The sequence below is a fragment of the Gossypium arboreum genome, chromosome 12 (assembly GCF_025698485.1).
Source record: "Gossypium arboreum isolate Shixiya-1 chromosome 12, ASM2569848v2, whole genome shotgun sequence".
Lineage (NCBI taxonomy): Eukaryota > Viridiplantae > Streptophyta > Magnoliopsida > Malvales > Malvaceae > Gossypium > Gossypium arboreum.
This window is the reverse complement of record NC_069081.1, coordinates 60,148,822-60,174,114: the sequence shown is the minus strand read 5'-3', so window position 1 is coordinate 60,174,114 and position 25,293 is coordinate 60,148,822.

Here is a 25,293-nt window from a genome sequence, read left to right as displayed (position 1 = left end):
TAAGCTCTTGAGCTAATTCAAACAAATTTAACTTATTATAGTCTCATTATGCTAGCTTATGGCCGAACATGACAATGAATTTGATGGGTCATATGGCCACCTTTAGCTCAAATACAAAATGGTCATACGCATTTTTAATCACATTAAGCAATTTAATACAATTCATTCGAACATCAAAAGAGAAGCTCAAGGTACTTAGCCCAAATATACATTAGACATTAGAGTCACATATGTACGAAATCACGAATCGAATTCAACATATTAGCTAATATTCCCCTTAGCCGAATTTTCTAAGTCAAGATAAAGCCATCAATATGCTTACCTATGGCCGAACATACATGTCTATGTTGAGGTCGATTGCAACACTTAATACATTCTACAAGTATGGTCACTTGTATTGACTAAACACCATTTTGTTTCAAGTTCAAAACTTGGCCAATACACATATATACACTAGTAAAGCATCCTCTCCCTTTCCATCAATTCAACACATGCATTACTCATTAATATACAAAATTATATTCGGCCTTAGCACACAACTTGCTAGCCGATTCTTCTCCATCTAGCAACTAATGCACATATGTGCTCATTTGTTAGACTCTACTTCATCTAACAACAACCATATTTTCCCTTCTACTTCCTACCAAGGCCGGATGCTCAAGATACCTCAATATCGAAACTTTTAGCTTGGATTGCTTAAAGAACTTGGTGATGAGTTCAAATTTACCTAACACCTCAAGCCTCATAACACATCCATATAGCTAACATGCTAATAGTCTCAAGGCTTCAACTAAAACTTTTGAAGCCTCTTAGTCGAATACTAACTCTCTAATAATCCCAAATCCATCCATGAGATAGTTAGAATTTATACTAATCATCCAAGGGATGTATGAACTTTCAAAGCAACATTAAACATACCTTAATCTAGTGAGCCTTCATAGCCGATTTTTCTCCAAGCTCATTCCCTTCCTTTCTTTCTTCTATTCGGCCAAAGATGTTCAAGGATGAACACTTTTTTTTTTCTTTGTTTTCTTTCTTCCATTCACGACAAATGGGGGGCATGGATGAGACCATTTTTTTTTTATCACTCCACCTTTTTGCATTACTTTAATCCTAACCCCTTTTTTATTCTTTCTAACATAACTCACTAACACAACATGTTTACAACATGTTTCCACCCATAGCATGGCCGGCCACTATGCTTTAATTTTGGGTAATTTGACATGCAAACCCATCATTTCTTAACATGCATTATTTGGCCACTTTACATTTGCCTAGCACATTTCCAAATTTTCTCACATAAGTCCTATTTGATAAAATTCACTTACTATTAACAAAATTCAAACATGAAATTTTCACACATGCATATGTACATATAACGAGCATCAACTATGACGGTTAATTATCTTTATGACTCGGTTTAGTGGTCCTGAAACCACTTTCCGACTAGGGTCAATTTAGGGCTGTCACACAACTTGTCTTGCGTTGGTATATAGATACTCTATGTTGTTTCAATGGCATGTATAGGTTTTGGTTATTTTGTGATATATGTCATTGGTTGGCCTGTGTAAAGGCTTAAATATTAAACTTATTCTTTTTGTATATGGCCATAAGACATGGCTCATTTTGATATAGGCTATGACCTACTAATTGTGCTTGTTTGTGGTTAAATGTTCTTGTGATGATTAAATATGGTATATTATAAATAGACATATGAAATGTTGCCAAATCACTTGGGCTGGTTAGGTCATAATTGGCAATGAGTTATAACAATGAGCCAAGTCTAAATGTGTTTTTGAATGAGATGGAAATCCTAAATACAAAGAGGATAAATTAGCATGTACATAATCGATGAGATGAGATTAGCATACAATAGACCACTTATGTTAGTACTCAGACATATTTAGGCCATGTCAAACATCATGAGGTTCAAGAATATGAGTGGTTATAGAGGGTGACCATTGGCTTTGATTTGTAACCTCCAAAAGGGTCCACACGAATAGACACACGGGTGTGTGTCCAGGCCGTGTGTGACACACGGTTAGCCCTATGGGCGTGTGGTTTGGCCGTGTGCCCCTGTACCTAAAATTTTTAGGTCAAAATGCATGGTAGTAAAAACACGAGTAGAGACACGGCCGTGTGTCTCAACCGTGTGGAGGACACGGCCTAGCACACGGGCGTGTGTCTTGGCCGTGTTTCCCTAAACGCATGATGATGTCATAAATAGAATGATCGAGTTTTGAGGCACGAGTGACAACACGGGCGTGCTTAAGCCGTGTGAAAGACATGGGCCAGGGACACGGGCGTGTGCTCGGCCGTGTGAGAACCCTTGTAGGTTCAAAATGAGAAATAAATTCAATTAATTCCACACGGGTAAGGGACACAGGTGTGTCCCAAAGCACACGGGCGTGTGCATTGCCTCCACACGAGCATGTGAGGCTTAACCTAGGAAATTTTCCAAAAACTTTCTTAAGTTCTTCGTTTAGTCCCAGACCATTCTCAATGTATGTCTTGGGCCTTGTAGGTCCATAATAGGGACATTATGAATATGATTAATTGGTTTTAATTTGGAACGAAATTTTATAGCCCGAAACTTTCCCGGAAATGTCATGTTCGTGCACAGTAATGCCATGTACCTTGTCCCGGTCTCAGGTAAGGGTAAGGGGCGTTACAATTGTAACCTTCAAATGTTTACAAAAACAACTATTTATAGGCTCTAAGCCTTGGCTAGCCGAATGGACATAAGTGAAGCTAAATAGACAGGTTGTAATCAGCTTAAATGAGGTGAAACTTTTTGGCATCTTCCTAAAATATCCCATAAAGTCTCCAAGGTCAGATTAGCTTTAATTGAGTTGAAATGGAGTTGCACCTAGCTGGATACAAACAGCCAAAGGTTTGAACAGCCTCTAAGAAGCTGCCTTGGGTTTCTGAATAGTCATGAGCTTTAATGGGCAGCTTGGGCACTTCAATGGACTTGCAAATGAATCAGCTGAATATGATCAGCCACGGAGTGTGAAAGCTAAGAACCTATTAGTCATGTGTGTGAAAAGACCCGCCAACCAATTTGAACAAGTGTGAAAACACTTGGGTTGTTGATATGCATGAAAAGGCAGCTTGGGATGAGAAAACAACAGCTCAATTGACCTTTGCTATAACCGAATAGTCTTAAGGTGTGAACATGATTATTCAGATGAAAGAATAAGTGTGAAACACTTGGTGCCTTGCTGAATCCCGAAATGGCTCTTGGGAGATGGTGTTCAGCTCATAATTGTGCCATACGAACAACCAAAGGAAGCTTCCTAGCAGCAGCAAAGTTGAACATCTTAATGCCGTCTATTCATACTCCTCAAAGACAAATTAAACACAACTTAAACATATTAAATTGGTCTGAACTCAAACATGTCATTAAGATGTATGAAGCTAAGACATATTAAAACGCCTATTTAATATGTACTAAACTAAGACATATTTAAAAACCTTAATTAAAATGTTTAGATTAAAATATAATTAAACTCATATTAAAGTGGTCTAAATTATGACACAATAATTATCTTAAACTAAACAAACTAAATTAACCATGGCTGAATTAATTATTTATTCCAGCAATTAAAAAAATACACAAAGTAAAAATGAGATAGAATCAAGCTCAATGAGCTAGGAGCGAGCTAGATAAGCTGGGGAAAACTAAGATTGAGCTCGTTGAGCTGAAATTAAGCTTCATTTTGCACTTGGGGCCCTCGTGTTTAGGCCAATCCTGGTGTCGTCGATTTGAGTCATAACATGATGTGACCGGGATCACATCATCTACCTTGCTAAGGTCAAGAAGACCAGAGGCCACTTGGGCTTGCAGAATCAGATTTGATCTCCAATTTGGTAGAGCTTCAATAAAATTCTTTTGGATATCCTCTCGGTAATTTCTAAAGGTTTCCTTATGGGATTGGTGTAGCCTCTTCAACTCCACCTTGTGACTTTCCTCTTAGACCTTGAACATCTCCTCTAAGATAGATTTTTCATTTTCTCATCTTTCAACTGATTATTTTCTGTTTGAACATACCCATTCTTGTTCTCCAAAGTTGTGATTTGTGTAGATAACCTTACAATCAAATTGCTTGAATATCGATATTCTGGCGAAGTTTAGCCAAAGTGTTTTGGCCAAATTTCATAGATTTTTCTAAAATGTTATATTGTTTTTTTAATGCCTACTAGCCTCTTTTTAGAGTCTCGCTCAAAAAACCATGTTCGAGAGATGTGAGAGGATCTTCTAAAAAATTGGATGTAAGGTACGAAGAGAAAGCTTCCCTTAGTTGTGGAGGAAACAACCTTAGTTGTTGCTGAAAAATGGAATTGAGAGATGTGATAGACGACACTAACTCTATAAGATTGCGCCAAGGAAAGCTGCTTCCTGGTTCAACAAGGGTAGCATCTTGTACTTGAGAGGGAAGGAAAGTTGACTAGACTGAAGGTTGTCCTCCATGGGATTCTCTGATGATGAAGGATCCGAAACACGCCTAGGAGAGCCTGTTTGAAGGGAAGAGCCTTCAAGATCTAAAAGGATCTCGGGAAGGATAGGAATCGGGGATGAGTTAGTGATTGTAGTAATAGGCTCCTTGTTTGACTTATACCTTGTAACATCCTAATTTTGGGCTTAGTCAGAATAGTGGTTTCGGGACCACAAATCTAATGAGGAAAATTTCATTTTTATTATATTTTTATGGTATACGATTTCACGAAATGATTTCGTGAAAATTTCATTCCAAAATTTTGACGTTTAGGCACTCAGTTTAGTAAAAAGGACTAAATTGTAAAAAGTGCAAAATTTGAGTTCTACATGTTAGAGGTATCAAATTGTCATGAAATTTTAAATGAGAGGTTCTTAAATGATAATTAAACCATTGTATAACTTGTTGGACAAAAATGGCCTTGATTGGGTAAAATTTGAAAGAATAATAAAAAGGACATTTTGGTCATTTAGGGGTAAAATAAATTAAAAGACAAATTTTAAACTCCAAATGTGTCCCTTTCTTCTTGCTACAGTAGAATGTACCAAGAGCAGCCATGGTTAGGATTTGGCCAAGCTTCCAAGCTTAATAGCCAAATGTGATATTATAGATCAAGGAAATCGAGATTTGGGCTTAAATCGGGAAAATATAAGGTTATGGACTAGAATGGTAAATTGCCATTTCTGGATCTGAGGTAAGTTTGTACGTAAATAATTTATCGATTCTTTTTATTTTATTATATTTTGTTATCATATGAAATGTGGCTGCCTATAGAATGATTATTTGTTGTAAATTGCAAATTGAAAAAGGACTATGAATAAATTGTAACATGTTGGAAAGTGAGGAATTTCCCGGTTGAGCCTTCGGAATAGAAATGATATGAATGATCTATTGTGAGGTCACGTGTGTAGTACTAAGTGCAGGCTACTACGTGTACCGGATAATTGGTCGCATGTGTAGTACTAAGTGCAGGCTACTCTGCGTACCCGATAACTTTGATCACGTGTGTAGTACTAAGTGCAGGCTACTACGTGTATTAGATGGTTAGGTCACGTGTGTAGTACTAAGTGCAGGCTACTACGTGTACTGGATAATTGGTCGCATGTGTAGTACTAAGTGCAAGCTACTATGCGTACCAAAAATCGATTAAGTAAAAATACATGTGAACATGATTATATGATGAATAAGTGCAGGTATATGTTTAAGGAAAAATTGAGCAATATGCTCGATATTTGAGTGAACTTCGATAAGACAAAATGGATTAATTGAAATTATGTAAGAGTGAATTTTAGTAGTAAAATAGTGTTGGATAGCAGCAGTTGTGTGGCTTTGAAAATTCACCAAAAATTATGTAAGTTGAACTAAATTTCAAATAAATTATGGAATTAAATCTTAATTAGTCTATTTTCATATAAAGGAAACAGGGGAAGCAAAAGAGTTCTATATTATGTGATATTCTAATTTTTGTGAGATAGTGTCAGAATGAATTCGAGATCCCCTATTCTGACTTGGAAAAATTGTTAAAAATTTTAGAAAACTAATTATGGGTTATAATTTATATTATTAGAATATTTGATGAGTCTAATTTTAATATAAACAAACGAGAACATTATTCGAGTCTCGTACTATGAGATAAATAAATTTTAGTTAAGAAAGGTTGAAGCTGTCTAACAGTAAAATAGGGGAGACTTTGAATAATAAACTGTACTTATTGGCTGGACTAAAAATTCTTAAAATTTTATGGTGGAAATATATATGAGTCTAGTTTCTAGAAAAAATTATAGATCTTAATTTGGAGTTTCGTAACTCTATATATAAATGATTTAGTGACTGTAACTCAAGAAAGCAGCTTAACCAGAATATGTGTAAATGTACAATTGGGTTAGTTTTACTATGGAAAGCATGTCTGTAAATTGCTTATTATTTTCATGTGAGCTTACTAAGCGTAAAGCTTACCCCCTCCTTTCCATTTCTTTTAGTGTTGTCAGGTTAGCTCAGGGTTGGAGATTGTCGGAGGCAACATCACACTATCAAGCCAACACCTTGACAGTATAAACACATATGCTAGAATTATCAAGTGAGTGGTATGTATAGGGACCTATTTTAATAACATGTGTTATTATAATTTGGCCAAATATATTGGTCTTTAGTGAGCTAATGATTCTGGCTTATAAATCTAGCTATTTATGTTATGTTTGATATTGGTGATGTGCATATGCTTGTTTGCCATGTATGGTTGGTAATATGTTATGTGTTGTTGTGAATGTTTATGTCTGTTAACGCCTCGAACCCTATCCCTACGTTGGATATGGGTGAGGGGTGTTACATTTAGTGGTATCAGAGCTATGGTTTAGTCGGTTCTCAAACTAACCTAGCATGTGTAAAAGTCCAACTATACATGTCACCGATCCGTGATAGTGTGATGTCTCCCGATACGTATGAAAGCCACTTTTTTAGAAAAATGTACTCTCCAACAGAGCTACACTGACCATGTTGAATGTGATGCTAAAATATTCGAGTAAAGTATAGTCATGACGAATTGAAACTTGGAAAGGTACGAATGAAGTTTCATGAAATGTGTACACGGTGAAATGAGCTTATCTATGATTAATAGATAACTCCATGATGTATATGATCAATTTATTTGAACAAATGCATGTGTTTGAGTAACTTATCAGAAATATTGATAAGATGAATATTCATGCATATTGGTTGGGATGATTATGATTGGTAAGCTCGTATAACTTGAGTAAATGTATTAAATTGCTTGGACTGATATATATGACTGTAATGATATGTATATGATGATGTGTAAGATGAAAGTTTAGACTGTGATATACTTATCCATGTTTGTTTGGCCCTTATATGATATTATGTGCTTGACTTGTCTGATTTAATGAATGGATAAGTAATATTATCTAGGAAACATTGAAATACATGTTTAAGTACACTTGTTTAAATGAGATAACTAGAAAGTGAGTGTAAAATTAATATGAATGTTAGTTACTCCTTTCTATTTCTTTTAGTGTTGTCAGGTTAGCTCAGGGTTAAAGATCGTCGGAGGCAACATCACACTATTAAGCCAACACCTCGACAATATAAACACATATGCTAGAATTATCAAGTGAGTGGCATGTATAGGGACCTAGTTTTATAACATGTGTTATTATAATTTAGCCAAATATATTGGTCTTTAGTGAGCTAATGATTCTGACTTATAAATCTAGCTATTTATGTTATGTTTGATATTGGTGATGTGCATATGCTTGTTTGCCATGCATGGTTGGTAATATATTATGTGTTGTTGTGAATGTTTAAGTCCGTTAATGCCTCGAACCCTATCCCTACATTGGATACGAGTAAGGGGTGTTACATACCTCATTAATAGAGGGAATTCACTACACCAAGATTCTTGAGTACCCTTATTTGATTTGGCCATTTTCTTTGTGATCTTTGCTGTTGTTTTACGTGGCAGAGCAGTAGTAGTCTTCTGATTGCCTCAAGCTTCCGTAAGAATTGAAGAAATGTCCACATCCTAAAGATAGGAATGTGACGAAAATCTTGCACCATCAATAGGAGAATTAACTTGATTTGAAGTTTTACTTTTCCAATTTCATGGGTGAAGTGCAACATCTCGAATTAGGGCCTAGTCGGAACAGTGGTTTTGAGACCACAAAATTCGATATAGAAATAATTATTTTATGATTGTTATAAGGTTTATGATATGTGTGTATGATTGTGTGAAATTTCATGAAGAAATTCTATGTGAAAAGTGCTTAATTTGACTTTAAGGACTAAATTGAATAGATTGTAAAACTTGAGTTCTACAATTTTTTAACATGAAATTGAATTGGATCATTAATTAAAGGTCCTTAAATAGTAATTTGATCAAGTTCTAAAAATTTGAAAAAAATTGACATGCATGGTAAAAATTCCAAAGAAAGGCTTTAGGGGTAATTTGGTCATTTAGTGATTGAATGGACTAAAAGACAAATTAAAAGCCAAAAGTTTTCCATCTTCTACCCCATGGCCATGTGAACCATGGAGAACACCATGGCTAGGATTTTCAAGCTTCCAAGATCAATAGTAAGTGTTTCCAAGTCCCATTTTTAATGTTCTTTGCATTTTCAAAGTCCCCATGACATGATCTACTCATTTCTACCCATATTTTTAACTAGGGTTCATATTTAAAAATTCACCCATGCATGATATGTTAGTATTTTGAAGATTCATGAAAGAATATGAAAGATTGAAGTATGTTTAACAACTTTTACTAGGTGATTTTTCAAGAAAACACCTAAAAAGGACGAAAATGTAAAAGTTCTAAAATGGGTAGTAAATGTGTGAAATGAAAGAGAAATGTGGGCTGCCACAAGAGTAATAAAGGTTTGGCTAGGCTTAAAGTACAAGAAAAATGAACACATTTCATTTTACGAGCCTAAGGGCTAAATTGCAAAGATGTGAAAGTTTAGGGGTAAAAATGTATATTTGTAAAAGTATGATTTTTTGGTCAATTTGAATAATGTGAGTAATAAATGAGCTATATTTGAAATGTTAGATGAAGAAAACCGATATTCGGGCTTAAATCAAGAAAGTACGAGATTATGACTAAAATAGAATAATTAGCTGTGCTCGGATTCGAAGTAAGTTCGTATGATAATAGTAAAGCAATATTATGTTTGAATTATATTCCTTACTATTATTATATATATTGTATGATTTAATATGTTGGAAAAGTTGATGGAATGGTGTATATGATGTGGAAATATGACATGGAAGAATATTACATGAAATGCAAGAAAAGGATGATACATGACAAGTGATATATGAAACATGTGATATATGCTATCTAAACTCCTAAAAGCTTATTTTCTATTTGAGTTATGCCTGATTTTGCTATGAATGGAAAATTGGTACTATTGTAAGCATGAATGATATTATGGTCGCTATCCACGATGTCACGAGCAAGTGCAATAGAGGTGCAATGTGCAAGTGAGAAAAATCCCGTTTGAACCATAGGAATAGTCTAGGATACAAGTGACATGTCACTAGGAATTAAGAAGTCCAAACTCGTTAAGTGGTTCAAGTTCGTGATATATGTAGCATCCGAGCTCGTTGAGTGGTCCAAGTTCATTATGGATGCCAGCATTCGAGCTCGTTGAGTGGTCTAAGTTCATTATGGATATGAGCATCCGAGCTCGTTGAGTGGTCCGAGTTCATAATGGATGCGATACATGTGATTGAGTTCTGGGTAATGGTCCTGTGTGTCCTACTGGTGGCTAGGTAATCCTTGAGTGGTCAGATACTTGACAGCTTTTGTAAGCAGCCCGTGTAGTTACACCTTGATTGATAGCTTTTATGAGCAAGTCCGTGAGTAGCTGCATTGCGAGCGTTACATTATATGAGGTAGCTTTGGCTACGTATGTATATGTGGCACTTATGTGCAAGTTTTCCGCATATCTAATAGTATTTCAAGTGTTCAATAGGTAATGCAATGGATGTGATGAAAGTCCCAAGGAGGGCATGTTAAAAAAGGTATGGTTATGTGATATACTACATGTGAGTACAGGTATGTACGCTAAACTCATGAGTAATGCCTTGATGAAGAATGACTTATGGTGAGAAAATTTATGCATATGTATATATATGAACATATGATAAGTATACAAAAAGGCTTGAATGATGAATAATCTTTGAAAATTTATGCATATGTATATATATGAAAATTTATGGTTATATTATTATGTCATTGTGTAATTGAACATGAAATCCATGAAATGGTGAGTTCATGATTAGTTGAAAATGAACTTATGATACTTATCATTATATTGCACTAAAATAGTTTTGGACAGCAGTAGTAGTACGAATTTGAAAATCCACAAAAAATTGTGGAAATTGAATTAGAGATTGAATAAGATATTAAATTAAAGCTTATTGAGTCTAGTTTCACATAGAGAAAACTGTGCAGCAAAAGAATTTCGTATTATGAGATATTTGAATTTTTGTGAGACAGAGTCAGAGTGATTCCGGACTCCCCTGTCTTAAATTTGGAAAATCACTAAAAATTTTACAGGTATACTTATGGGTTATAATTCATATCACTAAATCTTTACTGAGTTTATTTTCAATAAAAAATATACAGGAACATTATCCAATCTTGTAGAGTGAGATAATTAATTTTTAGTAAAGAAAGGTCAAAGCTGTCAAATAGTAGAACAGGGGTAATTTTGAAGAATAAATTGTACTTATTGGCTAATCCATAAATTTTGGAAATTTTATAGTAAGAAGATATATGAGTCTAGTTTCAGAGAAAATTAGTGGATCTTAATTTCGAGTTCTGTAGCTCCAGATTTAAATACGTTAGTAACTATGACTCGAGAAGACAGCTTGATAGGAATATGAGCAAATGGTGGAATTATGTATAATTTCGATTGTGTTGCCATGAGAACATGTTGTAAGAATTTGGAAAAAGCACATTAATAAATTGATTATTATTATTTTCATATTGGCTTACTAAGCTATAAAGCTTACCCCTCTCCTTTCCATTTCTTTTAGTGTTGTCAAGTTAGCTCGAGGTTGGAGATCGTCGGAGGCAGCATCACACTATCAAATTATCAAGCTGGGGTATTAATAAATCTTAAGTGTTTCCAAGTGAGTGGCATGTATAGAGACTTAGTAATTTATGATATATGTTTCATGATTTGGCCAATTGAGTTGGCTTATAATAATTCATTTGTATAGAGATATGAGATATGGCTTATATTTGATCATTGGGTTGTAAACCTAATTGATTTTGCTTGACTATTCTAATGTCTCGATGATGTGCATGATGTGATGGCTTGATATCGATGGATGTATGATATGGTATGTACATTCGATGGATGAACTTTGATCAATAGATGTGACCATATTCTTAGTATAAAAGTGTAAATTTAGAGTAAGTTAATGATGTAAATGAAGATAACAAGGCCAAATGAATATGGTTTAGTATGCCTAAACTTGATATAAAATGAGTATGAGAAACACAAGTATGATGACATGGAAATGTTATGTTTGTAACTTAATTGAAGATGTTTAATCATTGAATGGATGCCATGTTATATATCCTTGATGTTGTATAAATGTGTGAGGGATTATGGTTGACCCAGGCTTGGAAAATAGCCTAAGTGTTGGCCACACGGGAAGAGGCATGGCCGTATGTCTCAGCTGTGTGGAGGATACAGCCTAGCACACTGGTGTGTGACTTGGCCGTGTGACCCTTATTTGTTGATAACATCATAAATAGAGAGTTACATAGCCACGGGTGTGTGTGACCACACGGCCTAATCCACACGGGCGTGTGACTCTCTAAACATGGAAAAATTTCTCTCAGTGTTGTAAAATTTTAGAAGTTCTCGGTTTAGTCCCGAACTACCCTCGATGTATGTTTGGGTCTCGTAGGCCCGTATAAAAGACGATATGCATGTGTTTGAATGTTTTTGATTGGTTAAAATTTTATATCCCGATTGTACATGTATGTGTATGTTTAAGTCCGATAATGCCTCGAACTTTGTCCCGACGTCAGATACGTGTAAGAGGTGTTACATTTAGTGGTATTAGAGCTAATGTTTAGTCGGTTCTCGGACTAACCTAGCTTGCATGAGAGTCTAGCTATACATGCCACAAATCTGTGATAGTGTGATGTCTCCCGACGTGAATGAAAACCATCTTGTTTGGATAGAGGTATTCTCCAACCGAGCTACATCGACCATGTTAAATGTGATGCCAAGGTATCTGGGTAAAGTACAGTTAAATGTGATGCCAAGGTCTCTAGGTAAAGTACAATTATGATGAGCCTAAACTCAGAAAAGTACAAATAAAAGTTCATGTTGCGATGTGTATCCATGCTTGTTTAATGTTCATATGAATGAAATGACACGTATATGATGAAGTGTGAGATGAAATTTTTGATTGTGATACACTTATCCATGCTTGTTTGGCCCTCATATGATGCTATGTGCATGACTTGTTTGATTAAATGAATGGGATAAGTAATGTTATTCAGAATCTATAGAATGCATGCAGAAGTGCACTGTTTAAATAAGATAATTGGGAAGCTCATGTCATACAAATGTGAATAATAATTTGCCTGAAGTGAATGTTATGCTTGTGAAACTGTTGCTATGATAATGACATAGTGCTATATGAATATGCGTATGAGAGACAAGCTAGGGACCTTATAGCCCCACCCTCATACCAGAGTGGTGTTTATAAAGGATTGTATGAGGTTTGTGGGATAAGCTCATAAGTGTGAAACCAAAGAGTTCAGCTGTAGAACGATTATAAATATGTATAGAATTTGTAAATGAGTTGATAAGTAAAGACAAAAATAGAAAGGTATCAGATTGATTTAAAGATTATTCTATTTACGAAACATCACAATGAGAGAATAACTTAATTTTGGTAAATCGACTTATTCAGACACGATGTTGAAAGAATGTAGTAATTGGAATTCCTTCTGAACTTATTTTTTTCACTGAAAGGAATAATGCAGGATTTGCGATGACAGAAATAGTTGAGGGAATAGTATTTGAAGGGTAAGATATCTGAGTGTAAAAGTTATGGCTGAATAGATTTCGACAACTTCTTCTGAGGTATTCTATATGTTTAATTGTTCTAGGGATTATTCCTATGGCTATTGCTCTTCTGATAAAATCCTTGTTCTATGGTAATGCTTTCTAATCATGATGCATAGCCGAAAGTATTGATAGTCCGATCGATATATAATCTGTATTGCTTTATTTCCCTCTGGCATTCTATTACATTTCATCTATTGGGATTTTATGAGGTATTACACATGAAGTTATGATTCTGTTTCTTCTAATTGATGTTTTGCTCGATGCATATATGGGAAGGTATATTATCCTTGTTACATTTAATTTCTTTTGGTTGGATTGATGTATTCTTCTGGACTTCTTTTCTCTGAGGAATTATCGAGATTCTTCATATTTTTCTGATGAGCGTTGTTCTGGGACTTTCAATATCATATTGTATCTTGGATTTCTTTATCTTAGTTTTCTTTGTCCTAGACTTCTTTATCTTGGTTTTCATGTCATCTCTATTCCGTAAATTGTCAATTGTGGCTCATATCTAAAGTGTGTTCTTTGGCCTATGATGACTATATTAATAATGATCATGTTTCTAGTTGATTATAGTAACGTGGTGATTTTGATATCCGGATTTCTCTAAATCTTCATGAAAATTTTAACATCGGCAAGGACATAAGTTGTGAAAATGCGAGTTTCAATTGGTATGGTGGAATTCTTTTCTCAAGTAAGTTAATCTAAGTTGATGCCTTCAATTGAGATATCCTTGTTACTTGATTAATGCATTTGAAATGGTTTTTGATTAGCATGATAAGTGAACTTTGAATGATTACATGTTGAATCGTTCTATCGACTGGAAGAGAGGATTTCTTGAAATGTCATTTATTAATAATTAAGACCGATTTGGTTGTTCAATCAGTGTTGGTTATTGTTTGAAAGATTAAATGAGATATTTATGTATGGGAATAAAACTTCATTTCTTTACAGGTAAAAGATGATTAATTTGAATGAAAATTGTATATTTCCTAGCAGACTTTGATATGATTTAAAGTTGCTATGAATGATAAAGTTATTGCCTTGTGAAAGTTGAATGGTCTATTGCATATTATTAAAGTTTAGAACAGACGAGAACATTGTTAATCAAAACATTAGACCTGGTTTAGCCTACATCGGGCAAGAAATTCTTGATTTTTCAATGATGTGTCATTAAATGGATTGTGATGCATTTTAAGATTAAAAGGCAATGTGATAGCTCAACGTATCCAATGTTATAGTCAGATCTGAGTATTTGATAGCATAGATGATTAAAGTTGTTAAAAGATGATGAGATAGTTATTGTATGATCTTCAAGAAAAGCAAAATATAGTCACTAGGGCTTGGACAAAAAATCCAGAGCTGATTAAGAAAGTCACAAGAAAACTCACAGGAGTAATGTATTGGTGTTCGAGTTTGGAACTCGACATTTCTGATCTTTGTGCTTGAATACATGAAATGTTATCAGGATTAAAGTCAAATATTAGGTAATGTCAGAACGATTCTCTCCGGTAGTGGTAATTGAATGGAAATGAGAATGAGATTACTATGGATTTCATATCAGGATCATTCCTATCTTTGAACGAGAAAGATGTTATATGGCTTGATGTTAAGTATTTGGTGAATCTGCAAATCATGTCGGTATATACTGAATTTTCGCTCATCAGACTTATGGAATTAAGTATTTTGAATTTCTTAAAATTCTAGTTTTTGTTAATTGGATTGAGATCCGAGATTTATATTGTGAATTATTAAGAAAGCTAAATGAGGTTCTGAATTTTAATGAAGGCTAGAGGTTGAATTAGCAAATCGTCCGACTGCAAAAAATTATAAAGAGTATAAGGCCATGATAATCGGCCTAGCTACGCCATTTAAATTTGGAAGGATTCTAGTATGTTATGTCTGTATGTACTATGACAGTATGGATCAGACCTTTGAGTACATGAATTCCCTAATAGAGATCAAGATTCAGTTGATGTGTTGTATAGCGAAGAATTACTCATGACTTTACTATGAGAAATTAAAGAGCTAAGGCTTAAGCATAGCTTGAGTAAAAGTTTTTTTGCAATGATTATGAGATAGTGGAGTTTATGTGAAAACCAAACCACTCTTCTGGTAAGATTTTCGGGGATGAAAATCCCTAAAAGAGGGAGAGTTGTAACATCCCGAATTAGGGCCTAGTCAGAACAGTGGTTTGGAGACCACAAAATTCGATATAAAAATAATTATTTTATAATTTTTATAAGGTTTATGATATGTGTGTATGATTGTGTGAAAATTTCATGAAGAAATTATATGTGAAAAGTGCTTAATTTGACTTTAAGGACTAAATTGAATAAATTGTAAAACTTGAGTTCTAGAAGTTTTTAACATGAAATTGAATTGGATCATTAATTAGAGGTCCTTAAATAGTAATTTGACCAGTTCTAAAAATTTGGACACAAATGGACATGCATGGTAAAAATTCCAAAGAAAGGCTTTAGGGGTAATTTGGTCATTTAGTGATTAAATGGACTAAAAGACAAATTAAAAGCCAAAATTTGTCCATCTTCTACCCCATGGCCGTGTGAACCAAGGAGAACACCATGGCTAGGGTTTTCAAGCTTCTAAGCTCAATAGTAAGTGTTTCCAGGCCCCGTTTTTAATGTTCTTTGCATTTTTGAAGTCCCCGTGACATGATCTACTCATTTCTACCCATATTTTTCCCTGGGGTTCATGTTTAAAAATTCACCCATGCATGATATGTTAGTATTTTGAAGATTAATGAAAGAATATGAAAGATTGAAGTATGTTTAACAACTTTTACTAGGTGATTTTTCAAGAAAACACCTAAAAAGGACTAAAATGTAAAAGTTGTAAAATGGGTAGTAAATGTGTAAAATGAAAGAGAAATGTGGACTGCCACAAGAGTAATAAAGGTTTGGCTAGGCTTAAAGCACAAGAAAAATGAACACATTTCATTTTACGAGCCTAGGGGCTAAATTGCAAATATGTGAAAGTTTAAGGGTAAAAATACAAATTTGTAAAAGTATGATTTTGTAACAGCCCGATTTTGGGTCTAGTTGGAACAGTAGTTTTGGAACCACTATTCGGGGCCAGAGAAATTATTTTTAATGATATTTAATGTGTTATAGCATGATCATATGAGTGCATGAAAATTTTAAAGAAATAATTTTAGCGATTTCATGCTTAATTGCGAAAAGGGACTAAATCGCGTAAAGGGAAAAAGTTTTGTTTTGCTAGCTAAATGTGTCAAATAGCTATAGAACATTAAATTAGGGTCTTTATTGAGTAAATAGACCATAAAAATGTTAGTGGCTGATCAAGGAGACAAAAAAGGTTGAAAAGTCAAAGTTGATGTGCATTAGGTGACTTTTTTTGGTAATAAAATAAAACAAAAAGAAAAAATTTATTGTCATATTTTTATCTTCCTTCTTCCCCACCAAAAATACCAGCAAAGAGGCAGTTTTGAAAGCTCAAAAATTTCAGCAACTTATATTCCTTACAGGTAAGTGATTTAGATGCCTATTTTTGATAATTTTTGTACTTTTGGAACCCTTATAACATGAACTAGCTAATGGGGGGACTATTTTGTGAAATAGTTGATAGTCTAGGGATTTGCCATGAAAGGATTTATGTTTTTTTTTTTCTGAATTTTTATGGAAGAAAATGAGTCTTGGTTGTGTAATAAACAACTTTTGTGAAAGGATTTTCATGGAAAACACCTAAAAGGGTCATTTTGTAAAAGTTATAAAATAGGTTGTAATTGTGTGAAATAGTGGAAATTTAGGGTTGTCATAAGAGTAATAATTGGTTGGTTAGGCTTGTCTAATAAGGAAATTCGATAAAAATCAATTTCTGGGCCTAAGGGTAAAATGGTTATTTTGTGAAAGTCTAGGGGCAAAATGGTCATTTTGCCAAAAATGTGAATTTTGATTGTCCAAATTTATTTAGTGATTAAATGAGTGAATTTCATCATGTTAGATCTAGAAAATCAAGATTTGGGCTTAAATCGAGAAAGTGCGTGGTTAAAGATAAAAAGAGAATAATTAGCCGAAATTGCATTTGAGGTAAGTTCGTGTGATTAAAGGAGCATGATATTTATGCCATTGTTATTATAGTTGAAAATCTATCTTGCCATGATTGTGTTTGATGATATTGTATATGAGAAAGTGATGTCAAATGTAAATAACATTTATGTGTTGATTGAATGCTTGGAGATTTGATGGAATATGATATTCCATTGAAACAAGTAAGCTATATGTAAATAATACATCTACATTGTTATTATATGTGTTTAAATTTATATAGCATGAATTGCTTGGTTATGGAAATGATTATGTATGATGAATATTGAGATAGTAGAATTCTCGTTTGAACCTTAAGAAACAATTCGGATATTCATGCCATGACATTTGGGTTATTTGTGTGCTAGTGTAAGACATGTCTGGGACATGCATTGCTACATTATGAGAGCCAATGTAAGAACATGTTTGGGACATGCATCAGCCTCGAGATTTAAGCCAGTGTAAGACATGTCTAGGACATGCATCGGCTACGAGATATGTCAGTGTAAGACCATGTCTGGGACATGGCATCGGCACGGATATGCGAGAGCTAGTGTAAGACCATGTCTGGGACATGGCGTCGGCCTCAATTTTGATAGTCAGTGTAAGACCATGTTTGGGACATGGCATCGACATGATGGATGAGCCAGTGTAAGACCATGTCTGGGACATGGCATCGGCATTCTACCCCACGTTTGAGGCTTATTGAATATTCAGTAGTGTCCCGAATGCTTCAACGGTGAGAGTTACGGTTTAAGCTAAATAAGAAAGGTTATGACCATATTGTGAGTGGTACAGGTACTTGCATGAAATTGATGAGATGTGAATTCAATTCATGTTATATGATTAGTAAAAAATGAATATGAGTATGTTGAGTAACACAGGTATATATGCCAAGCTCATGAGAAATGATTTCAGTTTATGATGCACATTTAGTGAATATGTAAATAGGTAATTCATGCTTATGAGAATGATTTTGTGATGACCTTGTGATTATAGGTCTATACTTATGATGTATGAATATGTAACCTTACCAATGTGGTGAAAATGAATTAATATGGTGCGATAAACATAGTATCGGTAATTTACACTAAAATAGTTTTGGACAATAGCTATGGTCCGAATTTAAAAATCCACCAAAAATTGTGAAAATTGAGTTAGAGGTTGAATAATATATGAAATTAAAGCCTAATGAGTCTTATTTCACATAGAAGAAATGATGTAAGAAAAAGAGTTTCATATTATGAAATATTTTAATTGTTGTGAGACAGAGTCAGAATGACTTCGAAATCCCCTATTTTGATTTGAGAAAATCACGGAAAATTTTTAAAAAATATTTATGAGTTATAATTTATATGTTAGAACTTTTAATGAGTCTATTTTTAATAGAAATAGATAGGAATATCATCCGAGTCCTATATTATGAGATAATTAATTTTTAGTGAAGAGGGGTCAAAACTATCAGACAGCAAAAAAGGGTGTAGTTTCAGAGAAAATTAGCAGAACTTAATTTGGAGTTCCGTAGCTCCAGATATAAATAATTTAGTGACTATGACTTGAGAAAATAGCTTGACTGGAACATGACTAAAAATGCAAATAGGGTTGTATTACCATGAGAAGCAAGTTGATAGATTGCTTATTATTTTCATATAGTATTACTAAGCTATAAAGATTACTCCCTTCCCTTTCCTTTCCTTTAGTGTTTCAGGTTAGCTCAGGGTTGGAGATCGTCGGAGATAGCATCACACTATCTTTGGAATAATGAAGCATATATTAGAAATTTCAAGTGAGTGGCATGTATAGGGATCTAGTTGATTGACATGTACTATTTTGTTTTGGCCAAATGTGTTGGCTTATATTGAATTATATGTATATGGTCATCAGATGTGGCTCATATTGATTTTGGCTTGTAAGCCTAGCTGTTCATGTCATGTCTTTGTTTGTCATGCATGGTTAGTAATATGACATGTGTGTTGGATGTATGCTCTATGACCAATTGAGGTGGTCATAGCCATGTAGTAACCGCACGTTATAAACACAACGTGATAATGATTGAACTTGAGTGCTTGATGGATAAGTTGGTAACCATAGTATAATGGTAAAAGTGGTCATCAAAATGACAAGTCTTATGGATGTGAAATAAGGAATCTAGACTTGGTATTGCATGAGTAGATGCATTACTTGTAAGAGGACATGTTAATGTTAAGGATATGCCTTAATAAATAGTGTTTAATCACTAAAATGATGCCATGATTTGCGATTTTGATGTGCATAAGGTTGTAAGAGATTATGGGTAACATGAAGGCTTGGAAAATAGCCTAAGTGTTGGCCACACGGACTGAGACACGGTCGTGTGTCTCAATCGTGTGAGGGACACGGTCTGGAGACACGAACGTGTGGCCTGGCCGTGTGGTTTGATGTGCATACTGATGTCATAAATAGAGAGTTACATGGCCTGAGGACACGGGCGTGTCCCTATGTCTACACGGCCATGTGACCCTATTTCATGGGAAAACTTTCTAAGTTTTCCTGAAGCTTCTCAAAGTTCTCAGTTTAGTCCCGAATCAATTCCGATGAATGTTTTGGGCTTCGTAGACCCAAATAAGGGACGACATGCATGCATTTTAAAGGTTTTGAATTAAAAGAGATTTTATGGTCCGAATTTTGCGTGAATGTGTATGTTTAAGTCCTGTAATGCCTGGTACCCTATTCTGACGTCGGACATGGGTAAGGGTGTTAAAGATTTTTGGGTCAATTTGAATAATGTGAGTAATAAATGACCTATATTTGAAATGTTAGATCAAGAAAACCAAGATTCGGGCTTAAATCTAGAAAGTACGAGATTATGGACTAAAATGGAATAATCAGTTGTGTTTAGATTTGAGGTAAGTTCGTATGATAATAATAATGCAATGTTATGTTTGAATTATATTCTTTACTATTAGTGCATATATTGTATGATTTAATATATTGGAAAAGTTGATGGAATGGTGTATATGATGTGGAAATGTTACATGGAAGAATACTACATGAAATGCAAGAAAATGATGATACATGACAAGTGACATATGAAACATGTGATATATGTTATGTAAACTCCTAAAAGCTTATTTGCTATTTCAGTTATGCCTTATTATGCTATGAATGGGCAATTGGTTCTATTGTAAGCATGAATGATATTATGGTTGCTATCCACGACGTCACAAGCAAGTGCAATAAAGGTGCAATGTGCAAGTGCGAAAAATCCCGTTTGAACCTTAGGAATAGTCTAGGATACAGGTGATATGTCACTAGGAATTAAGAAGTACGAACTCGTTGAGTGGTACGGGTTCGTTATATATGTGGCATCCGAGCTCGTTGAATGGGCCGAGTTCATTATGGATGCGAGCATCTGAGCTCGTTGAGTGGTCTAAGTTCATAATGGATGCGATACATGTGATTGGGTTCTGGGTATGGTCTTGTGTGTCCTACCAATGGCTAAGTAATCCTTGAGTGGTCGGATACCTGACAACTTTTGTGAGCAGCCTGAGTAGTTACACCTTGACCGATAGCTTTTATGAGCAGGTCTGTGAGTAGCTCCATTGCTAGCACTACATGATATGAGGTAGCTTTGGCTACGAATGTATATGTGGCACTTACGTGCAATTTTTCAGCGTATCCAATAGTAAACCCGACCTAGATGTTATGGCCGAATCTGTGATGCCACTAAAGAGTGGATTTCCAAAACACTAATTGATGAAAAATCCGTTCTTTTTAAAAACTTCTTTAGGCTTTTAACAAATGGTTAGGAGGCCTAGTTTATTGAGAAGACTCAAGTTGTTTACGTAAAATATTAATTATACCAGTTTATTATTAAACTTTAAAACCATGTCTGTTACGGAAGCTGTCAAAATATGTTGCGTAAGCGTGATGTTTTCAAAAAACCATTTGTTTGTATTTTATTGAAAACCCGAATTCTACTACTAACAGGTAAGATAAAATAAATAAATCCCCAAATTAAAATGAACTTTAAAAGGCCTTATTACAAAATGAAAACCCAAAAATTTGAATCTTAATCATAATCTTGAATAAAATATTGCATCGAGTGGCAACCTCTGAGTCCTCTGTCGCCTCGATCCATCTAAGCCTAGGGATTTCCTTCACAGATAACAGACGGATGAGTTTACAAAAACTCAGTGTGTGAAATCCAAAAATAGCAAACAATTAGAGAAAAATCTGGCCCTAAGCCCTTTCAGTTTCAGTCAGGAGCCGTAGCCCCATTTCAGTACAATAGCAGTCTGGGCCTTAGCCCATTTCAGTGACAGTCTGGGCCTTAGTCCATATCAGTACAGTATGCAATCAAAGAATCCTACCCAGTCCATTCGCTACACACCAACTCTGTACCACCCTACACACCATGCGGGGATAAAATCGACCCACCCAGCCCTACACACCAAAACGTACCGTATTCGGTACTAAGCAGTATTTGCAGCAGAGCTGCAAGTAATAGGCTTACAGTCTTTCAGTACACTTCCTCCAAAACATATATCCTACCACATGTAATGGAACATAATATACTTGTATGCAGAAATATCATGCTCAGAAACAGTCATACAAATACAGGGTATTTCAGTCAATTTACCTCACAGGGGTATAATGGTTATTTCATCAGTATAGGGTCTAAGTATACATATCGACCCAACAGTAGGTCCACAGCCATCTTAGGCGACCCATGCAACCTTAATAATCAAACAGTGATAATGAGCCTTCAGCCCATATTGCGGGCCCATGTGGGCCCATACTTTCATATCGCCCACTTAGCCTAGAAATGGGTTTCATCGTGTAGTTTACATAACCTGCCCACAATCTACCACACTTTGTGCGATTTTTTCAGATAACCTTGACCCATTGGGCCTACACGCCCGCTTTATTAAAATGGCCTACGGCCCGATTCGCCCAAAATTTCCTAGTGTCATTTCGGTCCATGAAAACGCTCATGGCCATCTCATCAACCACACGGCCAGCCACACGGGCGCACACACGCTCGTGTGGTGTCGTCATCCCACTTTTCAGCTTTTCAACCTTTTGGCTTTTCGAGTTTTCAGCCTAAGCAGTTTTACATCCAATAGCAGTGTTCACACACCTGTTACGAATTGTGTGCCTAGCTGAAAAGTTTCCCAAACCTACATTCCATCGCGATAATCTGTTAGTCGATAAATTCTAGGTTTAATCACCCTTCTTTTATTCCCAGTTAAAATAACATTCGATACTGCCTTAATTGCAAGAGTGAAAAACCTTGTTTAGAACCGTTGGCGAAAGGTGGATTTACTCTCCTACTCGAATAGCTGCACTGACCATAAAACCCACTAATGTCAAAGACAAAGATACATGACGTGAGACTAAAATATGGCTTATAGAAACTCAATCCAAGAATAGAAGGAAATAGTCAATCAGCGAACACCTTCTTAAGCCAGTTATGCACCTGTTGAACACCATAACAGTAAGTAGGATTACCTTGGTCGAGAAAAGAGGAAGAGGTTCGACTGCCCAATATTCACAAGCGACACCTTCACCCTCCAAGAGACTCTAAAATCCAAAAGTACACCACATCTAGGAGAAAGGAGAGTAAGAATCGGTAACAAGGGAATAAATATTCGGCTCTTTAATAGTGACAGAGTATTTACCGTCTTGTTAAGGAACAACACCAACCGCAACCAAAAAGGGATAGAGTAATCGGTCTCAATAGCCAATCAAAAGGGGAGATAGTATCATCGGTTAAACGAGAAGAAGAGGGGAAGAGTGAGAGGTGACAGTGTATTCGGCCAAAAGGAATAATACTGAAGTGAGGGAGAGAAAGAAAGAGGATATTTGGCCAAAAGCTTACCACTAGAAAGAAGAGGAGCAAGAGAAAATTGAAGACCAAACAGTTAACAAAGAACAATCCCCGAAAGACCAAAAATGACCAAACACGAAAAGACCAAAACAAAAGTTTGAAATTTGCCCCTAAGGAGTAAAGAACCAAAAAAAAATGACCAACCCCTTACCTTTGCTTCCAATGCCGAAAGTGCCGAAAGTGAGAGTCCAAAAGCGGTACACACACAACCACTCAACTCAACACTCCTTGATCCACTCCCCCCAATCTCTCCTCAAAGCTTTCCTCTATTTCCTCAATTGACCAATTCAAACTCCTTCCACAACACCAAAAATTCGGCTACATGATCCTCTTTTCCATTCAAACACCTCAACCGTCCAACACATAGAGTCCCAAGGCCATACAACCACCTACACAGCAATTTTGCAAAAATAACACACCCTTGCACGCAATAAGACTCGAACTCCAATCCCTTAGCATTAGCAACATGTCACCAACCTTTGAACTAACAAGCTTTTTATGTCATGCTTTAATCAAATTAGTTTAAGAGTCTACTAACTAAAGACAAAGGTTAATTTAAGTAAAAGCCAAATTTTTGCTCAAGCTAAAGCTTGAACCCATGACTTCCTAGATGCTCCTAGAGTACTAAACCACTAAGGCAGACATATATCCATATCACACACACAAAAAAAAAAAAAAAATTTAATAGGGGTTTTCGGGAATTGTGGCGTTACAACTCTACCCTCCTTAAAGAAAATTTCGGCCTCCAAAGTTACCTGTTAGAATAGGTAAGGGTATTATTATCGCATCGTCTCCTCGGGTTCCCACGTAACCTCCTCAAAATTATGGTTCCGCCAAAGAACTTTTACTAATGGAATTGATTTCCTTCTCAAGACTTTCACCTCTCGATCCAAAATCTGGATTGGTTCCTTCTTGAATGTCAGATTTGGTCTAACTTCAATCTTCTATACTGGTACAACATGCGAAGGATCAGAGCAGTAGTGTCTCAGCATAGAGACGTGGAACACATCATGAATCCGTTCTAGCTTCAAAGGTAGCTCCAACTGGTAGGCAACTGGTCCTACTCGTCTCAATATGCAGTAAGGCCCAATAAACCTTGGGATCAACTTGCCCTTACGCCCAAATCTCAATACCTTCTTCCATGGCGAAACCTTCAGAAAAACAAAATCCCCTATAGAATACTCAATTTCCTTCCATTTCAGATCTGCATATGACTTCTGTCTGTCTGATGCTGCCTTCAGTCTATCTTGAATTAATCTGACTTTATCCTTGGTATCAAATACTAGCTCAGGACCCAGAACACGCCACTCACCCTATTCAGTCCAACATGAAGGAGTACGACACCTACGGCCATACAGTGCTTCGTAAGTGCCATTTGTATACTAGACTAGTCGCTGTTATTATACAAAAATTTTTCCAACAGCAAGTAATCCTTCCAATTGCCCCGAAAGTCAATCACACAAATCCTTAACATATCCTCTAGTATCTAAATCACCCTCTTTGACTGTCCATCCTTCTGAGGATGGAATGCAGTATTGAAGTCCAACTGTGTAACCAAAGCTTCATGTAACTTTTTCTAGAACCGAGACGTGAAACGAGGATCTCTGTCAGATATTATGGAAATTGGTACCCCATGCAGTCTCACTATCTCGGATACATACAACTTAGCCAGTTTCTGTAGCGAATAATCTATACGAACAGGTATGAAGTGGGCAGTTTTGGTCAGCCTATCCATAATGACCCATACTGAATCTTTCTTGGAAGGCATTAGGGGTAGCCCACTCACAAAATCCATAGTCACTTTTCCCACTTCCATATCGAAATCTTAACTGGCTGAAGTAACCTAAAAGGCAACTGATGTTCTGCTTTGGCCTGTTGGTATGTCAGACATTTCCCCACAAATTCGGTAATCTCACACTTAAGACCTAGCCACCAATATATCTCACGGAGATCTCTGTACATATTATTTCCACCTGGGTGCATAGCATAAGGGCTACTATGTACCTCTCGCAGTATAGACTGCCTCAAATCAATATCCTTAGGTACGTAAATTCTATCGCGAAAGCAAAGTACCCCTTCATTGCTCAGCCCAAATTCCATAGTATTACCATTCTCGATCTGACAGAATCAAAGACCCAATGACTTATCTTCCAACTGTTTATTCTTAATTTTCTCAATCCACACAGGTTTAACTTGGAGCTCAGCCAACAAGCTACCATCATCAAATAAGCTGAGAC